This window comes from Mobula hypostoma, chromosome 1, assembly GCF_963921235.1.
Source record: "Mobula hypostoma chromosome 1, sMobHyp1.1, whole genome shotgun sequence".
Taxonomy (NCBI): Eukaryota; Metazoa; Chordata; class Chondrichthyes; order Myliobatiformes; family Myliobatidae; genus Mobula; species Mobula hypostoma.
Genome location: NC_086097.1, coordinates 105,276,142 through 105,302,120, shown reverse-complemented (window position 1 = coordinate 105,302,120; position 25,979 = coordinate 105,276,142). Strand labels below are relative to the sequence as shown.

The following is a 25,979-nucleotide window of genomic DNA, read 5'->3' as shown; positions in this document are numbered from 1 at the left end:
AAACCTGTCTGAATGTCTTTTGAATGTTGTTATTCCTGTCTCAACCACTTTCTCTGGCAGCTTCCACTTCCATGTATATAACAATCTATTTGTGAAAATCTGGTTCTTTTTGTCCCTTTTAAATCTTTCCTCTCATGCGTTAAACTTATGCCCTGTAGTGTTTGGTTCTATTTTCCTGGGGAAAAAGTTGTGTGCATCCACTTTTTCTGTGCCTTCATGATAAACATACCTTTATAAGATCACCCATTGGTCTCCTATGCTCCAGTCATTTCAGTGTTGGAGGTTTTGTGTTTCAGTCTGTACTCTAATTCTTCAGTACTAAAGGAGATTCTCATCCATTTTTTAGTACTAATGTAGACCACAATGTCTAGCTGTTTATACTCCCCTTTTGAATGTTGTGCACTGGCTCTGAGACTCCTCTCATCTGGGTTCCTTATATCCAAGAACATAGCACAATAATAGGCCCTTCATCCCATGATGTCAAATTAAACTAAACCTCTCTGGTCAATTAACTCTTCATTCCCTGAATATTCGTGTGTGTCCATCACTGCCTCAGCTGCCTGTTCTATGTAAGAAGAAACTTACCCCACACAAGTCCTTTAAACTTTTCCCCTCTCACCTGGTATGTACATCCTGTAGTACTTCACACTTCTACATTCAGTGGAAAAAGATCCTGACTATTCGTCTATGCCTTTTATATTTTTATAAATTTCTATCAGGTCTCCCTTCAGAAAACACAAGCCATGTTTCTCCATCCTCCTTGTATCTCATATCCTCTAATTTAGGCAGCATCCAGAATTGCACACAATACTCCAAGTGCAAGCTAACCACTTTTATATTGCTGCAATCTAATTTGCCGATGCTTATCCTAAACAAAGCGTGCCATATGCTACTTTTATCATACTGTTGACTTGGAGTGTCCACATTCAGGGAGGTAAGGATTTACATCCCAAGATCCCTCTGTGCATCAATATTACTTTATACTTTATTGTTGCCAAACAATTGGTACTAGAACGTACAATCATCACAACGATATTTGATTCTGCACTTCCCACTCCCTGGATTTCAAATATTAAATATTAAAAATAGTAAGAATTAGTAAATATTAAAAATTTAAATTATAAATCATAAATAGAAAGTAAGGTAGTGCAAAAAAACCAAGAGGCAGGTCCGGATATTTGGAGGGTACGGCCTAGATCTGTCTGGGTCAGGATCTGTTGAGCAGTCTTATCACAGTTGGAAAGAAGCTGTTCCCAAATCTGGCTGTACGAGCCTTCAAGCTCCTGAGCCTTTTCCCGGAGGGAAGAGGGACGAAAAATATTATTAAGGGTTCTGCCATTAATTGTATACTACACCCCCTCCCCCCCGCCGGCCCTGCATTTTTTCCCCAAAATACAAGATCTCTCACTTCCCTAGATACTCTGCCTGCAATTTCTCCATCTATATGTGTAACTTACCTATACTATGCTGAATCTTTTAGTAGTCTTCTACATTGTCCACAACTCCACCACTGTTTGTGTCATCTGCAAATTTACTAATCCACACATCCACATTTTCATCTGTCTTTGATATACCACAAAGCATTGTGTGTAGTAGGTTGTGTTTAACCAATCTTAGAGTTTTTTGAGGAAGTTTCCAGGATATTGATGATGGCAAGGCAGTGGATGTTGTCCACAAGGACTTTAGCAAGAAATTTGACAAGGTCTTGTATGGGAGGTTGGTCAAGAAGGTTCAGTCGCTCAGCATTCAAGATAAGACAGTAAATTGGATTAGACATTGGCTTTGTGATAGAAGCCAGAGAGTGGTAGTAGGTGGTTGCTTCTCTGACTGGAGGTCTGTGACTAGTGGAATGCTGCAGGAATCAGTGCTGGGTCTGGCGTAGTTTGCCATCTACAGTGGCATGCAAAAGTTTGGGCACCCCGGTCAAAATTTCTGTTACTGTGAATAGTTGGGTGAGTAGGAGATGATCTCCAGAAGTCATAAAGTTAAAGATGAAACATTCTTTTCAACATTTTAAGCAAGATTATTGTATTATTTTTGTTTTGTACAATTTTAGAGTGGAAAAAAAAGGAAAGGAGCACCATGCAAAAGTTTGGGCACCCCAAGAGATTTGAGCTCTCCGATAACTTTTACCAAGGTCTCAGACTTTAAATAGCTTGTTAGGGCTATGGCTTGTTCACAGTCATCGTTAGGAAAAGCCATGTGATGCAAATTTCAAAGCTTTATAAATACCCTGACTCCTCAAACCTTGTCCCAACAACCAGCAAGCATGGGCTCCTCTAAGCAGCTGCCTAGCACTCTAAAAGTTAAAATAAATGATGCCCACAAAGCAGGAGAAGGCTGTAAAAAGATAGCAAAGCGTTTTCAGGTCGTTGTTTCCTCAGTTCGTAATGTAATTAAGAAATGGCAGTTAACAGGAACGGTGGAGGTCAAATTGAGGTCTGGAAGACCAAGAAAACTTTCTGAGAGAACTGCTCGTAGGATTGCAAGAAAGGCAAATCAAAACCCCCGTTTGACTGCAAAAGACCTTCAGGAAGATTTAGCAGACTCTAGAATGGTGGTGCACTGTTCTACTGTGTAGCGACATCTGCACAAAATATGACCTTCATGGAAGAGTCATCAGAAGAAAACCTTTGGCAACATACATCAAAGTTGCTGGTGAACGCAGCAGGCCAGGCAGCATCTCTAGGAAGAGGTACAGTCGACGTTTCAGGCCGAGACCCTTGGTCAGGACTAACTGAAGAAAGAGTTAGTAAGAGATTTGGGAGGGGGAGGGAGAGATCCAAAATGATAGGAGAAGACAGGAGGGGGAGGGATGGAGCCAAGAGCTGGACAAGTGATTGGCAAAGGGGATATCAGAGGCTCATGGGACAGGAGGCCCGGGGAGAAAGGCGGGGGGGGGGAACCCAGAGGATGGGCAAGGGGTATAGTCAGAGGGAGAAAAAGGAGAGTAAGAGAAAGAATGTGTGTATATAAATAACGGATGGGGTACGAGGGGGAGGTGGGGCATTAGCGAAAGTTAGAGAAGTCAATGTTTATGCCATCAGGTTCGAGGCTACCCAGACGGAATTGAAGGTGTTGTTCCTCCAATCTGAGTGTGGCTTCATCTTTATGGTAGAGGAGGCCGTGGATAGACATGTCAGAATGGGAATGGGATGTGGAATTAAAATGTGTGGCCACTGGGAGATCCTGCTTTCTCTGGCGGACAGAGCGTAGGTGTTCAGCAAAGCGGTCCCCCAGTCTGCGTCGGGTCTCGCCAATATATAGAAGGCCACATCGGGAGCACCGGACGCATTATATTACCCCAGCCGACTCACAGGTGAAGTGTCGCCTCACCTGGAAGGACTGTCTGGGGCCCTGAATGGTGGTAAGGGAGGAAGTGTAAGGGCATGTGTAGCACTTGTTCCGCTTACACGGATAAGTGCCAGGAGGGAGATCAGTGGGGAGGGATGGGGGCAACTAATGGACAAGGGAGTCGCATAGGGAGCGATCCCTGCGGAAAGCAGAGAGTGTGGGAAAGATGTGCTTAGTGATGGAATCCCGTTGGAGGTGGCGGAAATTACGGAGAATTATTATTGAGAGTTGGACCTGGAGGCTGGTGGGGTGGTAGGTGAGGACCAGGGGAACCCTATTCCTAGTGGGATGGTGGGAGGATGGAGTGAGAGCAGATGTGCGTGAAATGGGGGAGATGCATTTGAGAGCAGAGTTGATGGTGGAGGAAGGGAAGCTCCTTTCCTTAAAAAGGAGGACATCTCCCTCGTCCTGGAATGAAAAGCTTCATCCTGAGAGCAGATGCGGCGGAGACGGAGGAATTGCGAGAAGGGGATGGCATTTTTGCAAGAGACAGGGTGAGAAGAGGAATAGTCCAGATAGCTGTGAGAGTCACTAGGCTTATAGTAGACATCAGTAGATAAGCTGTCTCCAGAGATAGAGACAGAAAGATCTAGAAAGGGGAGGGAGGTGTCAGAAATGCACCAGGTAAACTTGAGGGCAGGGTGGAAGTTGGAGGCAAAGTTAATAAAGTCAACGAGCTCAGCATGCGTGCAGGAAGCATCACCAATGCAGTCGTCAATGTAGCGAAGGAAAAGTGGGGGACAGATACCAGAATGGGTACGGAACATAGATTGTTCCACAAAGCCAACAAAAAGGCAGGCATAGCTAGGACCCATACAGGTGCCCATAGCTACACCTTTAGTTTGGAGGAAGTGGGAGGAGCCAAAGGAGAAATTATTAAGAGTAAGGACTAATTCCGCTAGACGGAGCAGGGTGGTGGTAGAGGGGAACTGATTAGGTCTGGAATCCAAAAAGAAGTGGGAGAGCTTTGAGACCTTCCTGATGGGGGATGGAAGTATATAGGGACTGGACAGCCATGGTGAAAATAAAGCGGTGGGGGCTAGGGAACTTAAAATCATCGAAAAGTTTAAAAGCGTGAGAAGTGTCATGAATATAAATAGGAAGGGATTGAACAAGGGGGGATTGTTAAAGGTATGTTTGGAGAAAAAAGGGTGCTGTTTTATGAAAAGAACACCTCTCCAACTGTTAAGCACGGGGGTGGATCGATCATGCTTTGGGCTTGTTTTGCAGCCGGTGGCACAGGGAACATTTCACTGGCAGAGGGAAGAATGAATTCAATTAAATACCAGCAAATTCTGGAAGCAAACTTCACACCGTCTGTTAAGAAAAAAAAGCTGAAGATAAAAAGAGGATGGCTTCGACAACAGGATAATGATTCTAAACACCCCTCAAAATCCACAATGGACTACCTCAAGAGGCGCAAGTTGAAGATTTTGCCATGGCCCCCACAGTCCCTCAACCTAAACATCATCGAGAATCTGTGGATAGACCTCAAAAGAGTGGTGCATGCAAGACGGCCCAAGAATCTCACAGAACTGGAAGGCTTTTGCAAGGAAGAATGGCCAAAAATCCCCCAAACAAGAATTGAAAGACTCTTAGCTGGCTACAGAAAGCGTTTACAAGCTGTGATACTTGCCAAAGGGGGTGTTACTAAGTACTGACCATGCAGGGTGCCCAAACTTTTGCTTCGGGCTCTTTTCCTTTTTTGTTATTTTGAAACTGTAAAAGATGGAAATAAAAAAGTAATCTTGCTTAAAATATTAAAGAAATGTGTCATCTTTAACTTCATGCCATTTGGAAATCAGGTCATCTTTTACTCACTTAGCTATTCACAGTAACAGAAATTTTTTCCAGGGGTGCCCAAACTTTTGCATGCCACTGTATATCAATAACCTGGATGATAATGTGGTTAACTGATCAGCAAATTTGCAGATGACACTAAGATTTGGGGTATAATGGACAGTGAGGAAGACCATCAACACTTGCATTGGGATTGGGACCAGCTGGAAAAATGGGCTGAAAAATGGCAGATGGAATTTAATGCAGACAGGTGCAAGGTGTTGCACTTTGGTAAGAAACATAGAAACATAGAAAATAGGTGCAGGAGTAGGCCATTCGGCCCTTTGAGCCTGCACCGCCATTTATTATGATCATGGCTGATCATCCAACTCAGAACCCAGCCTTCCCTCCATACCCCCTGACCCCTGTAGCCACAAGGGCCGTATCTAACTCCCTCTTAAACATAGCCAATGAACTGGCCTCAACAGTTTGCTGTGGCAGAGAATTCCACAGACTGACCAAGGCGGGGCACTGAGGAGTATGGTAGAACAAAGGATTCAGGAATACGGGCCCCTAATTCAGTGAAAGTGCTGGCACAGGTAGATGAGGTCTTAAAGAAAGCTTTTGGCACATTGACCTTCATAAATCAAAGTATTGATTACAAGAGATTGGATGTTCTGTTGAAGTTGTATAAGATGTTGGTGAGGCCTATTTTGGAGTATTGTGTGCAGTTTTGGTCACCTACCTACAGGAAACAGTAAACAAGAGTGAAAGAGCAGAGAGAAAATTTGTAGGGATGTTCCCGGGATTGGAGGACCTGAGTTATGAGGAAAGATTGCAGAGGTTAGGACTTTATTCCTTGGAACATAGAAGACTGAATAGAGGTATACAGAATTATAAGGACTATAGATAGGGTTGTTTTGGTGGGACTACACCCAAAGGTCATGGATTTAGGGTGAAAGTTGAAAGAGTTAAGGGGAACTTCTTCACTCAGAGTGTTTGAGAGTGTGGAGTGAGTTGCCAGTGCAAGTGGTGCATGTGAGTTCAATTGCAATGTTTAAGAGAAGTTGGATAGGTACATGGATGGGTATAGGGAGCCTTCCCTTCCCTGCCGAGCGGCAACCGTATCTGAGTACTGGGATTGGAGTTTGGAAACACTGGGTGCACTCGGCCTCTGGTAAGGTGGGGGATAAGGTGGGTGCCCAATCCTCATTGCAGTCACTGTCCTTAAACAGGGTCAGTATGCCTGATACAGGTTCAGGATCCCGTATTAGCCTTAGATCTTCACATGCGGCACTGCCGATTTTAAACCTTCCTGTCTGTCCATATCTGCTTTTGCCTGTTTTCTTTGTTTCTCGTTCTCTCTTTCTTCTCCCTTCTACCTATTAGCATTCCACTCTGCCTGCAGTGTCTCCCAACTCTTGGGAGTCCCTTCTGCCATACATACCTCTATCTCCTTATCACATGCATTATTCCTCCAGCTGGCCAGTAAGGTACCATTCCATTTTGTGTAGGCTCTACTTTTCCATTCTTTAATCAATAATTTCCACTTTTTACCACAATTCTTTTCCCAAATTAAATTTACTGCTTGTCTCTGGTGGCCACACTGTTTCCCTAGTTTCTTTGTTAGCTCTGCACTTAACATCCGGAGGTCCTTTTCTTATCCGGTATTCATTCACACATAGCTGTATCAAGAGCCTGTCCCATTATTGCCTTTATCAGTTGTTCTTAATTATCAAGTCAAGTCAAGTATATAGCACATTTAAAAACAACCACGTTGACCAAAGTGCTATATAAAGTAAAGCAAGTAGCCAAAATCACAAATGCACGAAACATAGACAAGCCAAGGATACGAGCAGCTTATAGACACGAAATACACAACACAAGGGTCTAGGCACAAGCCACTGGGTGAGAAATTTAGCCAGCCTGCCTCTCCCTTAATCAATTTCAACCGGCCATATTATCAGGAGGCAGCTGATATGGTCAAATCCATCAGGTAGCGGTGGCCACCTCTCCTGACCGGCGTCCCCAGTCCCGATTCTTTCCTTAGGAACAATACAGAATACCCAATGTCTCCTGCAGCCTTTAATTCTCACAAAAACTGCTAGCCTATTTTCCGTTAATACTCGCAAAAAAATAAGCAACTCTCAGGTACTCTGGAGGCCTTTCTTCCTTTATCCTGAACTTGTCTCATTAAATTTCAACCGGCCATATTTCTGCTGCCAAGATGAGAATTTTACCGTGCTGCCAGTCTTGTATTAATTACAAATTTCAGCCGGCCATATCGTGAGACATGCGCTGCGCATTTTCCGAATCATCAAATTTCAACCGGCCATATCCTGTCACCCGCAACAATGTAAAAGAGCCAACTGCTTACCTAAAATCCTGTATCCAAACGGGTCGTCCAATCCCGTCAAGGTACCAGTCCCAATGGGCGAGGGGCAAAAATGCTCGATCAGACACAAGGAGTAGCCAGAGGTAAACTACCTCGGGGCACCTGCTACTCATTGTGTTCAATTCAAGCCCCCTGTCACTTACTCAGCCCAGAGAGACGTCCCCTATGTTGGGATCCGAGTCATGGTACCAAATGTAAACGTATGCGGGTTCTTTTTTTAACATTTAAGGATAAATTGGACAGATACATGGATGGGAGGTGTATGAAGGGATATGGTCAGTGGGACTAGGCAGAAAATGGTTCGGCACAGCCAAGAAGGGCCAAAAGGCCTGTTCCTGTGCTGTAATTTTCTATGGTTTGTAGAATGTCTGCGAGATGGCTTTTTAGAACAGCTTGTTGTTGAGCCCACTAGGGGATCGGCTGTACTGGATTGGGTATTGTGTAATGAACCGGAGGTGATTGGAGAGATTGAGGTGAAGGAACCCTTAGGAGGCAGTGATCATAACATAATTGAGTTCACTGTGAAATTAGAAAAAGGGAAGCCGAAATCTGATGTGTCAGTGTTTCAGTGGAGTAAAGGAAACTACAGTGGCATGAGAGAGGAACTGGCCAAAGTTGACTGGAAAGAGACACTGGCGGGAAAGACGGCACAGCAGCAGTGGCTGGAGTTTATGTGAGAAATGAGGAATGTGCAAGACAGGTATATTCCAAAAAAGAAGAAATTTTCGAGTGGAAAAAGGATGCAACCGTGGTTGACAAGAGAAGTCAAAGCCAAAGTTAAAGCTAAGGAGAGGGCATACAAGGAAGCAAAAATTAGTGGGAAGACAGAGGATTGGGAAGTCTTTAAAACCTTACAAAAGGAAACCAAGAAGGTCATTAAGAGAGAAAAGATTAACTATGAAACTATGAAAAACTAGCAAATAATATCAAAGAGGATACTAAAAGCTTTTTCAAGTATATAAAGAGTAAAAGACAGATAAGAGTAGATATAGGACCGATAGAAAATGATACTGGAGAAATTGTAATGGGAGATGAGGAGATGGCAGAGGAACTGAACAAGTATTTTGCTTCAGTCTTCACTGAGGAAGACAGCAGGATACCGGACACTCAAGGGTGACAGGGAAGAGAAGTGTGCGCAGTCACAATTACGACAGAGAAAGTACTCAGGAAGCTGAATAGGCTAAAGGTCGATAAATCTCCTGGACCAGATGGAATGCACCCTCGTGTTCTGAAGGAAGTAGCTGTGGAGATTGCGGAGGCATTAGCGATGATCTTTCAAAAGTCGATAGATTCTGGCATGGTTCCGGAAGACTGGAAGATTGCAAATGTCACTCCGCTATTTAAGAAGGGGGCAAGGAAGCAAAAAGGAAATTATAGACCTGTTAGCTTGACGTTGGTGATTGGGAAGTTGTTGGAGTCGATTGTCAAGGATGAGGTTACAGAGTACCTGGAGGCATGTGACAAGATAGGCAGAACTCAGCATGGATTCCTTAAAGGAAAGTCCTGCCTGACAAACCTATTACAATTTTTTGAGGAAATTACCAGTAGGCTAGACAAGGGAGATGCAGTGGATGTTGTATATTTGGATTTTCAGAAGGCCTTTGACAAGGTGCCAAACATGAGGCTGCTTAACAAGATAAGAGCCCATGGAATTACAGGAAAGTTACATATGTGGATAGAGTGTTGGCTGATTGGCAGGAAACAGAGAGTGGGAATAAAGGGATCCTATTCTGGTTGGCTGCCGGTTACCAGTGGTGTTCCACAGGGATCAGTGTTGGGGCCGCTTCTTTTTACATTGTACATCAACGATTTGGATTATGGAATAGATGGCTTTGTGGCTAAGTTTGCTGACGATATGAAGATAGGTGGAGAGGCCGGTAGTGCTGAGGAAACGGAGAGTCTGCAGAGAGACTTTGATAGATTGGAAGAATGGGCAGAGAAGTAGCAAATTAAGTACAATGTTGGAAAGTGTATGGTTATGCACTTTGGCAGAAAAAATAAACGGGCAGACTATTATTTAAATGGGGAAAGAATTCAAAGTTCTGAGATGCAACGGGACTTGGGAGTCCTCGTACAGGATTCCCTTAAAGTTAACCTCCAGGTTGAGTCGGTAGTGAAGAAGGCGAATGCAATGTTGGCATTCATTTCTAGAGGAATAGAGTATAGGAGCAGGAATGTGATGTTGAGGCTCTATAAGGCACTGGTGAGACCTCACTTGGAGTACTGTGGGCAGTTTTGGTCTCCTTATTTAAGAAAGGATGTGCTGACGTTGGAGAGGGTACAGAGAAGATTCACTAGAATGAATCCGGGAATGAGAGGGCTAACATATGAGGAATGTTTGTCTGCTCTTGGACTGTATTCCTTGGAGTTTAGAAGAATGAGGGGAGACCTCATAGAAACATTTCGAATGTTAAAAGGCATGGACAGAGTGGATGTGGCAAAGTTGTTTCCCATGATGGGGGAGTCTAGTACGAGAGGGCATGACTTCAGGATTGAAGGGCGCCCTTTCAGAACAGAAATGTGAAAAAATTTTTTTAGTCAGAGGGTGGTGAATCTATGGAATTTGTTGCCACGGGCAGCAGTGGAGGCCAAGTCATTGGGTGTATTTAAGGCAGAGATTGATAGGTATCTGAGTAGCCAGGGCATCAAAGGTTATGGTGAGAAGGCGGGGCAGTGGGACTAAATAGGATAAAATAGATCAGCTCATGATAAAATGGCGGAGCAGACTCGATGGGCCGAATGGCCTACTTCTGCTCCTTTGTCTTATGGTTTCTAACTTTGCTAGATCAAATAACAACAGCACAAAAAGATCGTTACTTATCTTTCCACCCGTTTATTTCTTCGAGCTCAGCTGGCGAGTGAACTTGGACCTGACATCAGGGAGAGAACCAATCTCATGTCCCCGGCGGTTCTACAAGTTCACTGCCTGATGTCAGAATTGTCAGAAGTTATAAGGCCACCGATACAAAAGAACAATCAGCTGATAACCATTCCGGCCAAGTCAATGGACTATTGATACAGAGAACAATCAGTTTGATAACTATTCTGGTCAAGTCAATGGACTATTGATACAAAAGTACAATCAATTTGTTAGACACTCCAGCCACCTTAATTAAAGAAAGGAATGTCCTACCTGGTTTGCTGGAGCCACAGCTTCATTACAAAGATAAGAACATCTGTCAAATTTATGCTTTAATTAAGAAAGGAATGTTCTGTCCAATTTCCATCAGGTACTGCTTTTTGTCAAATTCAAAAGGTGTGAAAAACCCAGAGACATCGGATGTGGATCTGGGTGAACTTTAACCCTTATCTTCTCCAAAGAAAGCAGCTGTGAGACATTATTCAAACACACTGCAGTCACAGACATAGCACTGAATCCATTGTTTACAGGGATCTGAGAATCCCCTTTTCCTTAAACTTTATCATATCCAGGAGTCTCTTAGGCCCTGTCGTATTCGCCTCCACCACTGTCACTGGCAGCCCATTCCACGCACTCACCACTCTCTGTGTAAAAAAATGTCCTCTGTACCTACCTCCTCTTATCCTCTGATCCACTGCACCTCTCCTGTACCTGCTTCCAAGCACCTTAAAACTGTGCCCTCTCGTGCTAGCCATTTCAGCCCTGGAAAAAGGCCTCTGACTATCCACACGATCAATGCCTCTCATCATCTTATACACCTCTAACAGGTCACCTCTCATCCTCCGTCACTCCAAGGAGAAAAGGCCAAGTTCACTCAACCTATTCTCATAAGGCATGCTCCCCAATCCAGGCAACATCCTTGTAAATCTCCTCTGCACCCTCTCTATAGCTTCCACACCCCTCCTGTAGTGAGGCGACCAGAACTGAGCACAGTGCTCCGCAAGTGCGGTCTGACCAGGGTCCTATATAGCTTCCTTTTCTTTTATGACTAAATTCCTAAGCTCTCGTCATTCAGCATTCCATTACCCTTTCTTGTCTTTTCTCCTTACACTGGTCCTGAGCTTTGATCAGCTTGTCATTACACAACTCCTACTTGTCAGATCTGAACTTGCTTGGTAACACAGATGCTCCCAAATAACTCTGCGCTTCTGTTAATGTTATGTTTTACCTTCCCCCAATTTAGTATTTTATCACAAGGCCTGTACTTACCCTATTCAGAGCTATCTTAAAATCTAAGGAGTAATGATCACTATTTTCAGATGCCCTCCCACTGCAAGGCTGGTCACCTGGCCTGGCTCATTTTGCAAAAACAAAGTCAAGTATGGTCACTCTTGTTCGATTATCCACATACTGTTTCAAGAAACACTCTCAGATGCACTGAAGAAATTCTGACCCATCTAATACTCTTCTACAGGAAACCCTAGTCAATGTTGTGGATATTAGAATGCCCACTCTAGCAATCCTGTTCCTTTCCCACCTTTCCACAGCCTATCTACATATTTTTATCTCCTGCTGGCTACTGGGAGGCCTATAGAGTGGCTGCATCTTGCTTATTTTCGTCTGTATTGCCTCAATTGATGAGACCTCCAGTTTGTCCCCAAACCTTAAGGACCTTGTTTGCGAGCACAGAAATCCATATCTCATCTCCTTACAATCCATTCACTGTAGTTCTAATTTTTTTTGCCACTTTCTTAAGCAGAAGAGTCAGTTGTGCTGTAACTTGGCTGCCGCTGCTTTACCCTCTGAGGCCATCCTTCCCAACAGTACATCTGTTTGAGAAATAGTTACCCGCAGGGAATTCCTGTACTCCCTGACTACATCTACAATCTGGTGGTCATCCGCTCACTTCCTGCCTATGTAGGCAATAATCGTAGAGTGACCAGATCACTAAGCATGTTGCCCACGATGTCCTCAACAGCGTAGATGTAATTCCATCTTTGTTTGTAGCTGGAGCCACTTCTTTACCATTGTCCATAGAGACACTTGAAGTCTCTTGATTTCTCACAAGTTGTAAGAGTTGCAGCATTCCACAGATCACCAGGATCTCCACTTCACTCAAACCACAACCTTTTGTATTCTGAAGTCATGAGGTTTACTGAGTGAATTAAAGAAGTACTGTGGAGAGAAGGAATGTTCTCACACTTGGAGCACACTGTGTCCAGTTCTGGTCATCTCACTATAGGAAGGATGTGGAAGCATTGGAAAGGGTACAGAGGAGATTTACCAGGATGCTGCCTGGTTTAGAAAGTATGCATTATGATCAGAGATTAAGGGAGCTGGGGCTTTACTCTTTGGAGAGAAGGAGGATGAGAGGAGACATGATAGAGGTGTACAAGATAATAAGAGGAATAGATACAGTGGATAGCCAGCGTCTCTTCCCCAGGGCACCACTGCTCAGTAGAAGAGGACATGGCTTTAAGGTAAGGGGTGGGAAGTTCAAGGGGGAGATTAGAGGAAGGTTTTTTTACTCAGAGAGTGGTTGGTGCGTGGAATGCACTGCCTGAATCAGTGGTGGAGGCAGATACACTAGTGAAGTTTAAGAGACTACTAGACAGGTATATGGAGGAATCTAAGGTGGGGCTTATATGGGAGGCAGGGTTTGAGGGTCAGCACAACATTGTGGGCCGAAGGGCCTGTACTGTGCTGTACTATTCTATGTTCTATAAATACAAAAATACCAACTAGTCGCTGCCCCTGAGCCGCCTTTCCTGCCGAGGCTCCAACAAAGTAATAATGAGACCCAGGTGACATTGATAATACATTGCTCAGTAAGCTACTTCTTAAGTTTAGAGTTTGCGGTGTTCGGATATGGCTAAAAGATGGGCTAATGTTTAAACGACAGTCAGGATAAATGTGTAATTTTCCGACTGTCAGGCATAGATTGGCTACTGTGTGACACGTGGGTCGGTACAGCATATTAACAGATTATATTAATGACTTCAGAAACAAGTTCTCCTCAGGTTATGGCAGTATTCCCCTCCTGCGAAAAAATGTGTGTAACCCAAACAGTTTGCAAATCAGAAATGCACCTGCAAATTGAGTTCTCAAACAACAGAAGATGCCAGAGAATCCATCTGGTTGGTCTCTCAAACTCATTTATGTGTACGAGCCATACATCAGTCAGGTGTTCACAATTGGATCAAAAAATCCAATTGTGAGGAAAGAGTCTAGTCTGCAAAGGGATGTACAATTGCTGGAAAAAGTTTGTGAACCCTTTGCAGTTAGCTGGTTTTCTGCATTATTTACTCATAAAATGTGGTCTGATCTTCATCAATGTCAGAGACAAATGCAATCTGCCTAAACTAATAACACACAAACACCTGTACTTTTCCTCAGTACTGGGAACACCATTCAAGCAATCACAGTCTGGGTTCAAAAAAGTATATGAACCTCTGGGGTAATGCCTTCTACAAAAGCTATCTGGAGTCAGATGTTCCAATCATGAGATGAGATTGGCAGTATGGGTTGTAGAGGTGCCCTGCCCGATTTAAAAAAAGACACATAAAGTCAGTTTACTGACAGAGCCTGCCCTTCTCAAGAAAGATCTGTTTACGTGCATCGTGCCTCAATGAAAACAACTTTCAGAGGAGCTCAGAAGAAGAATTGTCGAGATGCATGAAGCTGGAAAAGGCTACAAAAGCATTTCTAAAGACCTGAGTGTTCATCAATCCACAGTAAGAGAAACTCTACAATTGGAGGAAACTCATCCCGAGGAGTGGGTGTCCTGCAAAGATCACACCAACAGCACAATGTGCAATGCTGAAGGAGATGAAAAAGAACCCAAAAGACCTGCAGAAATCGCTAGAACTTGCTAAAGTATGCCTTTACGTGTCCACTCAAAGAAAAACACTGAACAAGAATGGTGCTCATGGAAGGACACCATGGAAGAAACCACTGCTTTCCATTAAAAACATTGTTGTATGTCTCAAGTTTGCAGAAGACCATCTGGATATTCCACAATGTTCTGTGGACAGATGAAACAAAAGTTGAACTTTCTAGTAGAAAGTTAAGTTTCTAGCACCATTATGTTTGGAAGAAAAAAGGCACTGCAGACTAACACCAAAACCTCATCCCAACTGTTCACATGGTGGAAGGAGCATTATGATTTTGGGCTGCTCAGCTGCCTTAGGGCCTGGCCAGCTTGCAATCATTGAGGGATCAATGAATTCAAAATCGTATCAAGACATTTTACAGGAGAATGTCAGGGTAGTCGCCCATTACTTGAAGCTTGATAGAAGTTGGATGATGCAAAAAAACAATGATCTGAAACACAGAGGAAATCGACAACAGAATGGTTTAAAGAGGAAAATTCATGTTTTGGAATGGCCAAATAAGAGTGCAGACCTTAACCCAATTGAGATCAAAGCAACACTTTCAGTACACTGGATGAACTCAGCAGGTTGGGCAACATCAGTCAGAAACGATGAGTCAACGTTTCGGGCTGGAACCCTTCGTCAGGACTGAAGAATGAAAGATGGGGAAGGATTTGAAGAATGCTTGTAGCGTCAGTTGATAGACCAGTAATTTGAAAGACAAAGGGGTGGGGGAGGGGAAGCATTGACGTCATAGCCCTGAAAACAATGGGTGGTAGAAGAAGGAGGCGGAACCATGAGGGAGCTATACCTCTTCCCACCCCGCCACATGCAAAAATGCCATTCCCTATTCCCAGTTCCTCAGTCTCCGCCGCATCTGCTCCGAGGATGAGGCTTTCTGTTCCAGGATATCTCAAATGTCGTCTTTCTTTAAGGATCGTGGTTTCCCTTCTACCGTCATCAATGATGCCCTCACCCGCATCTCCTCCATTTCCCACACTTCGACCCTCACCCCATCCTCCCGCAACCACAACAAGGACAGAGTTCCCCTTGTCCTTACCTACCACCCCACCAGCCTCCAGATCCAGCACATTATCCTCCGCAACTTCTGCCGCCTTGAACAGGACCCGACCACTAAGCACATCTTTCCCTCTCCGCCTCTCTCCGCTTTCCGCAGGGATCGGTCCCTCCGCGACTCCCTTATCCACACGTCCATCCCCACTGATCTCCCACCCGGCACTTATCCCTGTAAGCGTAAGTGCTACTCCTGTCCCTACACCTCATCTCTTGCAACCATTCAGGGCCCCAAACAGTCCTTCCAGGTGAGACAACACTTGTGAGTCTGTTGGGGTCATCTATTGCATCCGGTGCTCCCAGTGCGGCCTCTACATCGGTGAAACCCGATGCAGATTGGGGGACCGCTTCATGGAGCACCTCCACTGTGTCCGCCACAACAGGTAGGATCTCCCGGTAGCCACCCACTCAACTCTGCTTCCCATTCAGTTATGTCCATACATGGCCTCCTCTACTGCCATGATGAGGCTAAACTCAGGTTGGAGGAGCAACACCTCAGATACCGTCTTGGTAGTCTCCGGCCCCTTGGTATGAACATAGAATTCTCCAACTTCCGGTAATTCCCTCCCCCTCCCTTCCTCTATCCCTATTTCACTCTGCCCCTCCCCCAGCTCCCTCATGGTTCCGCCACCTTCTACCACCCATTGTTTTCAGGGCTATGACATCAATGCTTCCCCTCCCCCACCCCTTTGTCTTTCAAATTACTGGTCTAACTGACGCTACAAGCATTCTTGAAATCTTTCCCCATAGAAACATAGAAAATAGGTGCAGGAGTAGGCCATTTGGCCCTTCGAGCCTGCACCGCCATTTATTATGATCATGGCTGATCATCCAACTCAGAACCCTGCACCAGCCTTCCCTCCATACTCCCTGATCCCCGTAGCCACAAGGGCCATATCTAACTCCCTCTTAAATATAGCCAATGAACTGGCCTCAACTGTTTCCTGTGGCAGAGAATTCCACAGATTCACCACTCTCTGTGTGAAGAAGTTTTTCCTAATCTCAGTCCTAAAAGGCTTCCCCCTTATCCTCAAACTGTGACCCCTTGTTCTGGACTTCCCCAACATCGGGAACAATCTTCCTGAATCTAGCCTGTCCAATTCTTTTAGGATTTTATACGTTTCAATCAGATCCCCCCTCAATCTTCTAAATTCCAACGAGTACAAGCCTAGTTCATCCAGTCTTTCTTCATATGAAAGCCCTGCCATCCCAGGAATCAATCTGGTGAACCCTCTATGGCAAGGATGTCTTTCCTCAGATTAGGGGACCAAAACTGCACACAATACTCCAGGTGTGGTCTCACCAAGGCCTTGTACAACTGCAGTAGTACCTCCCTGCTCCTGTACTCGAATCCTCTCGCTATAAATGCCAACATACCATTCGCCTTTTTCACCGCCTGCTGTACCTGCATGCCTACTTTCAATGACTGGTGTATAATGACACCCAGGTCTCGTTGCACCTCCCCTTTTCCTAATTGACCACCATTCAGATAATAATCTGTTTTCCTATTTTTGCCACCAAAGTGGATAACTTCACATTTATCCACATTAAATTGCATCTGCCATGAATTTGCCCACTCACCCAACCTATCCAAGTCACCCTGCATCCTCTTAGCATCCTCTTCACAGCTAACACTGCCGCCCAGCTTCGTGTCATCCGCAAACTTGGAGATGCTGCATTTAATTCCCTCATCCAAGTCATTAATATATATTGTAAACAACTGAGGTCCCAGCACTGAGCCTTGCGGTACCCCACTAGTCGCTGCCTGCCATTCTGAAAAGGTCCCGTTTATTCCCACTCTTTGCTTTCTGTCTGCTAACCAATTCTCTATCCACATCAATACCTTACCCCCAATACCGTGTGCTTTAAGTTTGCACACTAATCTCCTGTGTGGGACCTTGTCAAAAGCCTTTTGAAAATCCAAATATACCACATCCACTGGTTCTTCCCTATCCACTCTACTAGTTACATCCTCAAAAAATTCTATGAGATTCGTCAGACATGATTTTCCTTTCACAAATCCATGCTGACTTTGTCCGATGATTTCACCGCTTTCCAAATGTGCTGTTATCACATCTTTGATAACTGACTCCAGCAGTTTCCCCACCACCAACGTTAGGCTAACCGGTCTATAATTCCCCAGTTTCTCTCTCCCTCCTTTTTTAAAAAGTGGGGTTACATTAGCCACCCTCCAATCCTCAGGAAGTAGTCCAGAATCTAACGAGTTTTGAAAAATTATCACTAATGCATCCATTGTTTCTTGGGCTACTTCCTTAAGCACTCTGGGATGCAGACCATCTGGCCCTGGGGATTTTTTTGAATGAACATCTTTCATTCTTCAGTCCTGACGAAGGATTCCGGCCAGAAACGTCGACTCATCGTTTCTGACTGATGCTGCCCGACCTGCTGAGTTTATCCAGCGTACTGAAAGTGTTGTTTTGATCTTTTACAGCATCTGAAGATTATTTTGTGTTTACAACCCAATTGAAATGCTGTGGCATGACCTGAAGAGGGCTGTTCATGCAAGGTATCCCAGAAATATTTATGAACTGAAACAGTTTTGCATGGAGGAATGGTCTCAAATTCCTCTTTGTTGTTGTGCAAGTCTGATCAGCAGCTATAGGAAATGTTTGGTAGAGACTATTGCTGCAGCTTAATGTGAAAAAGACTAAAGAGCTGGTGGTAGACCTGAGGAGGGCTAAGGCACCGGTGACCCCTGTTTCCATCCAGGGGGTCAGTGTGGACATGGTGGAGGATTACAAATACCTGGGGATACGAATTGACAATAAACTGGACTGGTCAAAGAACACTGAGGCTGTCTACAAGAAGGGTCAGAGCCGTCTCTATTTCCTGAGGAGACTAAGGTCCTTTAACATCTGTCGGAGGATGCTGAGGATGTTCTACAAGTCTGTGGTGGCCAGTGCTATCATGTTTGCTGTTGTGTGCTGGGGCAGCAGGCTGAGGGTAGCAGACACCAATAGAATCAACAAACTCATTCGTAAGGCCAGTGATGTTGTGGGGATGGAACTGGACTCTCTCACGGTGGTGTCTGAAAAGAGGATGCTGTCTAAGTTGCATGCCATCTTGGACAATGTCTCCCATCCACTACATAATGTACTGGTGGGCACAGGAGTACATTCAGCCAGAGACTCATTCCACCGAGATGCAGCACAGAGCGTCATAGGAAGTCATTCCTGCCTGTGGCCATCAAACTTTACAACTCCTCCCTTGGAGGGTCAGACACCCTGAGCCAATAGGCTGGTCCTGGACTTATTTCATAATTTACTGGCATAATAATTTACTTATTACTATTTAACTATTTATGGTTCTATTACTATTTATTATTTATGGTGCATGCGCCACTGTAATGAGAACCAATTTCCCCCGGGATCAATAAAGTATGACTATGACTAAAGAAGGTTGTACCAGTTACTAAATACGTTCACATATTTTTCCAGCCTGCACTATGAATGATTAAACAATGTGTTTAATAAAGACTTGAAAAGAACAATTGTTTGTGTGTTATTAGTTTAGGCAGAAACTGTCTATTATTGTGACTTAGATGACGATCAGACCACTTTTTATGAGCAATTAATTCATAAAACCAGATAACTGCAAAGGGTTCATGAATTTCTTACAACTGTAATTAGGAAAGGTTTAGAGGGATATCGGCTGAAGTAAGCCAAATAGGCTCATGAAGGCAACTTGTTTAGCATGGATGAGTTGGACTTCAGGTCCTGTTTCTGTGCTGAGAAACTTCACTCTATGACTAGGGTTGCAATCAGGGATAAACCATTTAGCATTGAGATGAAAAAAATTTTCTCCAGAGAACTTTGACTTGTGGAATTCTTCTGCACAGAAGCTAAAGTCAAGCCATTAAATATGTTCAAAGTTCAAAATACAAATTTATTATTGAAGTATATATATGTTAAAATATACTCCCTGAAGAACGTGGTCTGGATGGTGGGAAGGCTTTTCCTGTGATAGTCTGGGTTATGACCATAAGATAAAGGAGCAGAATTAAGCCACTTGGCCCATCAAGTTTGCTGTGCCATTTCATCATGTTTGATCCATTTTTCCTCTCAGCCCCAGTCTCTTCCCTTCTTCCTGTATTCCTTCACACCCTGACCAATCAAGAATCTATCAACATCTGCCTTAAATATACATAAAGATGGCCTCCACAAATGCCTGTGGCAAAGAATTCCACAGATTCACCACTCTCTGGCTAATGTCACGAAACCCGTGACGGGTTGAAAAGGACCAGCAGAAATGGAACACACCTGGAGTCTGGTTTGCTATAAATTAAGACTATATTTATTACTACTACGAATTATTAACATTAAACTGAATAATACAATACAGGTTATAAACTACTATATACAGATATATATATATCCATCCGTAAATGTGATACAAAAATAATAGTCCAGGAGGTCGGTGTCAGGTAAGTTTAAGCAGTTCAGTTCACTTTGTGTTGAGTTGAGTTGAATTGATTGGGAGAGAGAGAGTTAATTGAGTTGATGTTCCAGTTGGCAGCTTTAGTTTTTCTTGCTTCCGAAGTCTTCAGAGTCACTTTGTGTGATGGACAGAGAACATCTAGGGAACGGTCTACTAACCTACGGCACAAGTTCGCCAACAGCAGACCCCCACAGGCAAGCTCTTACCCGCACTGGTAATCACGGGTCGAAATTAATCGGTCTGTTGCCTCCACCCTCGTGGTGGTCTTAACCTCTACCGTGGTTTCTCGGGTAGCTTCCGCAGTTCTCTCGTGTCGTGTCTCCTCTGCCGTTATCAGACCGAAGGATCAACTTTTTATAATCCCTCCAAAATTCCAGCATCCGTTAGCTCAACCGCTCTGAGCTGTTACCATGGTGACTTCCCAGCTCGTGTCTCAGCTTGCGCTGTATTCTCACTCTCTTTTAATTGCCTCCTTGTTCATCAGACTGCTGAACTTTCTAGCAGTTTCTCATCTGCGTGACACTAAAGAAATTCCTCCTCATCTCCATTCTGAAAGGATGCGACTCTTGTGAGTCTATGTCCTCTGGTTTTAAACTCTCCCACCATAGGAGACATTCTGTCCGCATCCATTCTATCAAGGCTTTTCACCATTCAATAAATTTCAATGAAGTCACCCCTCACTCTTCTGAATTCTAGTTAATACAGGCCCAGAACCAACAGAAGCTCTTCAAATGACAAGCCATTCAATCCTGGAATAATTTTCATGAATCTTCTTTGAACCCTCTCCAGTTTCACCACATCCATTCTAAGGTGCCCAAACCTGCTCACAGTACTCTTAAGTGAGGCCTCACCAGTGCTTTATAAAGTTTCAACATTACATCCTTGCTTTTATATTACAGCCCTCTTGAAATGAATATTAACATTGCATTTGCCTTCCTCATCACAGACTCGACCTTCAAATTACCTTTAGGGAATCCTGCACAAGGACTTGTAAGTCCCTTTGCACCAGTTTTCTGTAAGTGCATGACCATGCACTTCTCGACACTATTCCATTTGCGATTTCTTTGCCCATTCCTCTAATCTGTCTGTCCTTTTGTAACCTCTCCTTCCTCGAAGCTACTTGCCCCTCCACCTATCTACAAATGGTTTGTACATATTGTCTGCAAACTTTGCAACAAAGCCATCAATTCCATCACATAACATAAAAAGAATTGGTCCCAACACAGACCAGTGTGGAACACCAGAAAAGGCTCCCCTTTATTCTCACTCTTTGTTTCCTGCCAATCAGCCACTGCTTTATCCATGCTAGAATTGCTATATCCACTATTTTTTTGTGTAAGCTTTTCCGTTCGAGGGCATTGGTGTTTTCATACTAGGCCGTGATGCAACCAGGCAGGGTTTTCTCCAAAATGTATCGATAGACTGCTAGGTTGAGTTGCATATTATTCTTGGGGTCAGAGGGATCGAGGAATATGGGAAGAAAGTTGAAACAAGACTGAATGAGCTATGATCATAGTTAAATAGCCTACTTTTTTGTGTTTTCTAAAAATCTGTGTAATTCAAGCTCTTCACAAGAATTTATCTGCCAATCTTATTTGGTGTTTGCGTTACTCCAGACTCAATCAAGAGTTTGGATTCTAATATGCTTGTCCATTAATTGGCCATCTCCATCCTGTAAAAGGTGAGTATATTTGTGGGATGTGTGGTAAGGTGCTTATTCTAGTCCTGTTCAGCGCTCTTCTTCACCTTATCTGATATGTTAACAGTTGCTGATTCAAAGTTGAAAATTGAGCTATGAAAAATAGAAACCAAATGCAGTTTGGTCTCTTGCTTTGCATGACACTGGTATTCCCTTCAATTTTCAGTTGCCTCTCAATTTTATTTTCCATCTCGTCCATTCCCAGACTTCTGACTTTGCTGTATTTTCTTCCAACAAGACTCATTGTGAACTTGAAGGACATCTGCCCGGCCATGTCGTAGCCCTCGTAGTCCTGCATCGGCAATTTTTAGGTAAGCAAACCATCTTTCCTTTTTCTCATTTTTTTATGGCATAGGTGACAAAGCCTGTTGGGTTTCTGTTGGTTCTTGGAGCGATCTCTTCTACTCAGTGGGTCAAGTTGCAATGTAAAATGGGGACAAAATCAAAATGAGTGACAAATACAGGACTGAATGTGTTGTATTTGAATGCATGTAGTATAAGGAATTGGGAAGGTGAACAGTTACAGATTGGCATGTATGATGTTGTGGGCATCACTGAATCATGGCTGAAAGATTATAGCTGGGAGCTTAATGTCTAACTATACACATTGTATTGAAAGGAAGGGCAGTTAGGCAGAGGGGGTGGGTTGGCTGTGTTGGTAAAAACTGAAATTAAATCATCAGAAAGAGATGACATATGATCAGAAAGAATAGAACCGTTGTGGCTAGAGCCAAGAAACTGCAAGAATATAAAGTCCCTGATGGAAGTGAAATACAGACCTCCGAGGTAGAAAATGCATGTCAAAAGGGCAGTGTTACGATATGCAGGTAGATTGGGAAAATCAAGTTGGTGCTGGATTCCGGGGGAGAGGGGAGTTTTGTAGAATGCTTATGAAACAGCTTTTTAGATCAGCTTGTGGCTTAGTCCACTAAGGGATCAGCTATTCTGGACTGGGTGTTGTGTAAAGAACCAAAATAGATTAGAGACCTCAAGGTAAAGGAACAGTGATCATAATATGATAGAATTCACTCTGTAAATGGAGAAGTAGAAGCTAAAGTCAGGTGTATCAGTATTACAGTGGTGTCAAGAGAATTACAAAGATGAGGGATAAGCTGGCCAAAGTTGACTGGATGGGGACACTCGTAGGGATGACAGTAGATGAGCAATGCGGAAGGCACAGGATAGATACATCCCAAAGAAGTAGTAGTAGTCTATGGGCAGGATGACACAACCGCGACTGACAAAGGCAGTCCAAGCCAACTTAAAAGCCAAAGAGAGGGCATATAATGGAGCAAAAAATCATGGGAAGTCAGGATTCGGAAGCTTTTAAAAGCCAACAGAAGGCAACTAAAAAAGACAAAGAAGGGAAAAGATGCAATACGAAGGTAAGCTAGCTAATAATATTAAGAAAGATACCAAAAGTTTTTTCAAATATATGAAGTGTAAAAGAGGGGCGAGAGTAGATATCAGACACTGGAAAATGATGCTGGAGAGGTGGTAATGGGGGACAAGGAAATGAAGGATGAACTGAAGAAGTATTTTGCTTCAGTCTTCACTGTGGAAGGCATTAGCAGTATGCTGCAAGTTCAAGAGTGCTATGGGGCAGAAGTGAGTGAAGTTGCCATTGCTAGCGAGAAAGTGCTGGAGAAACTGAAAGGCCTGAAGGTAGTTAAATCACCTGAACCAGATGGTGTACACCCCAGGGTTCTGAAAGTGATGATAAGGAGATTGTGAAGGCATCAGTAATGATCTTTCAAGAATCAATAGATTCTGGCTTGATTCCAGAGGAAAGAAAATTTGCAAATGTTGCTTCACTCTTCAAGAAAGGAGAGAAGCGGAAGAAAAGAAATTATAGCAACAAGTGCAAAATGCTGGAAGAACTCGGCAGGCCAGGCAGCATCTATGGAAAAGAGTACAGTCAATATTTCAGGCTGAGACCCTTCAGGAAGAGTCCTGAGGTAGGTCCTGCTGAAGGGTCTCAGCCCAAAAACATCAACTGTTTACTCTTTTCCATTGATACTGCCTGACTTGCTGAGTTCCTCCAGCATTTTGCAGTGTTTACTTAGATTTCCAGCATCTGCAGATTTTCTCTTGTTTGTGAAAATAAATCATAGGCCATTTAGTCTGACCTCAGTGGTTGGGAAGATATTGTTAGGATGTAGATTTAGAGTACTTTCGGAGTTATTTCTGATCTACACTGACTGTAGTCTCAGGTGAGGAAGTCAAGAAATGTATAGAGACCCAAGTTTTGGAGCTTGTTGATTAGAACTGAAGTATGATGGTGTTAGATGTTGAGCTGCAGTCAATAAACAGCAGCCTGAGGTATTGCTATTGTCCAGATGATCCAAGGCCAAGTACAGAGCCGGTGAGATTGCATCCACTGTAGACTTATTGTGGTGACAGGCGAATTGCAGCAGCTCCAGAACATTAGGAGTTGATTCTGGCTGTGACCAACCTCTCAAAGCACTTCATTCAGTAGATGTGAGTGCAACTGTCCAGTTGTCTTTGAGGAAGCACACCCTGCTGTTGGGCACCTTTTTGAAGCAGATGTTCCACCTCTGACTGCAGCAGTCAAAGATTGAAGATATCCTGCAACACTCCTGCCAGTTGTCTTTGAGGAAGCACACCCTGCTGTTGGGCACCTTTTTGAAGCAGATGTCCCACCTCTGACTGCAGCAGTGAGAGATTGAAGATATCCTGCAACACTCCTGCCAGTTGATTGGCACAGGATTTCATTGCCCGACCAGGTACACCATCCGGGCCTTGCGAGGGTTCACCCTCTTGAAAGACGGTGGCCTCTGAGACAGAGATCACAGGGTCCCCAGGTGCTGCAGAGATTTGCATAGATGTAAAAAATCTGCAGATGCCGAAATCCAAAGCATCACACACAAAACGCTGGAGGAAACCTGCATCTATGTAAGCAGTTGATGTTTCAGGTTGAGGTCCTTCATCCGACTGGAAAGGAAGGAGCAGAATCAGAATAAGAAATTACGGGGAAGTGGATTAAAAAGTTCAAGATGGCAGGAGATAGGTGAAACCAGGTAAGGGGGTGTAGTGAAGGTCTGGGAAGTAACATAGAACATAGAATAGTACAGCACAGTACAGGCCCTTCGGCCCATAATGTTGTGCCGACCCTCAAACCCTGCCTCCCATGTAAGCCCCCACCTTAGATTCCTCCATATACCTGTCTAGTAGTCTCTTAAACTTCACTAGTGTATCTGCCTCCACCACTGACTCAGGCAGTGCATTCCACGCACCAACCACTCTCTGAGTAAAAAATCTTCCTCTAATATCCCCCTTGAACTTCCCACCCCTTACCTTAAAGCCATGTCCTCTTCTATTGATCAGTGGTGCCCTGGGGAAGAGGTGCTGGCTATCCACTCTATCTATTCCTCTTATTATCTTGTACACCTCTTCATGTCTCCTCTCATCATCCTCCTCTCCAAAGAGTAAAGCCCTAGCTCCCTTAATCTCTGATCATAATGCATACTTTCTAAACCAGACAGCATCCTGGTAAATCTCCTCTGTACCTTTTCCAATGCTTCCACATCCTTCCTATAGTGAGATGACCAGAACTGGACACAATACTCCAAGTGTGGCCTAACCAGAGTTTTATAGAGCTGCATCATTACATCGCAACTCTTAAACTCTATCCCTCAACTTATGAAAGCTAACACCCCATAAGCTTTCTTAACTACCCTATCCACCTGTGAGGCAACTTTCAGGGATCTGTGGACGTGTACCCCGAGATCCCTCTGCTCCTCCACACTACCAAGTAGCCTGCCATTTACTTTGTACTCTGCCTTGGAGTTTGTCCTCACAAAGTGTACCACCTCACACTTCTCCGGGTTGAACTCCATCTGCCACTTCTCAGCCCACTTCTGCATCCTATCAATGTCTCTCTGCAAACTTTGACAATCCTCTACACTATCTACAACACCACCAACCTCTGTGTCGTCTGCAAACTTGCCAACCCACCTTTCTACCCCAACATCCAGGTTGTTAATAAAAATCACGAAAGGTAGATGTCCCAGAACAGATCCTTGTGGGACACCACCAGTCACAAACCTCCAATCTGAATGTACTCCCTCCACCACCACCCTCTGCCTTCTGCAGGCAAGCCAATTCTGAATCCACCTGGCCAAACTTCCCTGGATCCCATGCCTTCTAACTTTCTGAATAAGCCTACCGTGTGGAACCTTGTCAAATGCCTTACTAAAATCCATATAGATCACATCTGCTGCACTATCCTCATCTATATGCCTGGTCACCTCCTCAAAGAACTCCATCAGGCTTGTTAGACACGATCTGCCCTTCACAAAGCCATGCTGACTGTCCCTGATCAGACCATGATTCTCTAAATGCCTATAGATCCTATCTCTAAGAATCTTTTCCAACAGCTTTCCCACCACAGACGTAAGGCTCACTGATCTATAATTACCCGGACTATCCCTACTACCTTTTTTGAACAAGGGAACAAAACATTCG

The 25,979-nt window shown here is 44.0% G+C and overlaps 1 protein-coding gene across 3 annotated transcripts in view; it reads left to right on the top strand.

Annotated features, from left to right (window-relative positions):
- Positions 1-25,979, top strand: part of znf106a (zinc finger protein 106a) — a 138,005-nt gene that overhangs the window by 1,471 nt on the left and 110,555 nt on the right. For 2 of the 3 annotated variants that reach the window (XM_063054475.1, XM_063054487.1), the window contains exon 2: positions 21,730-21,802. The gene's annotated coding sequence lies outside the window, so the exon portion shown is untranslated. Of the gene's footprint in view, positions 1-21,696; positions 21,803-25,979 lie in introns of all 3 variants that reach the window. The other variant, XM_063054483.1, reaches the window with a different exon arrangement.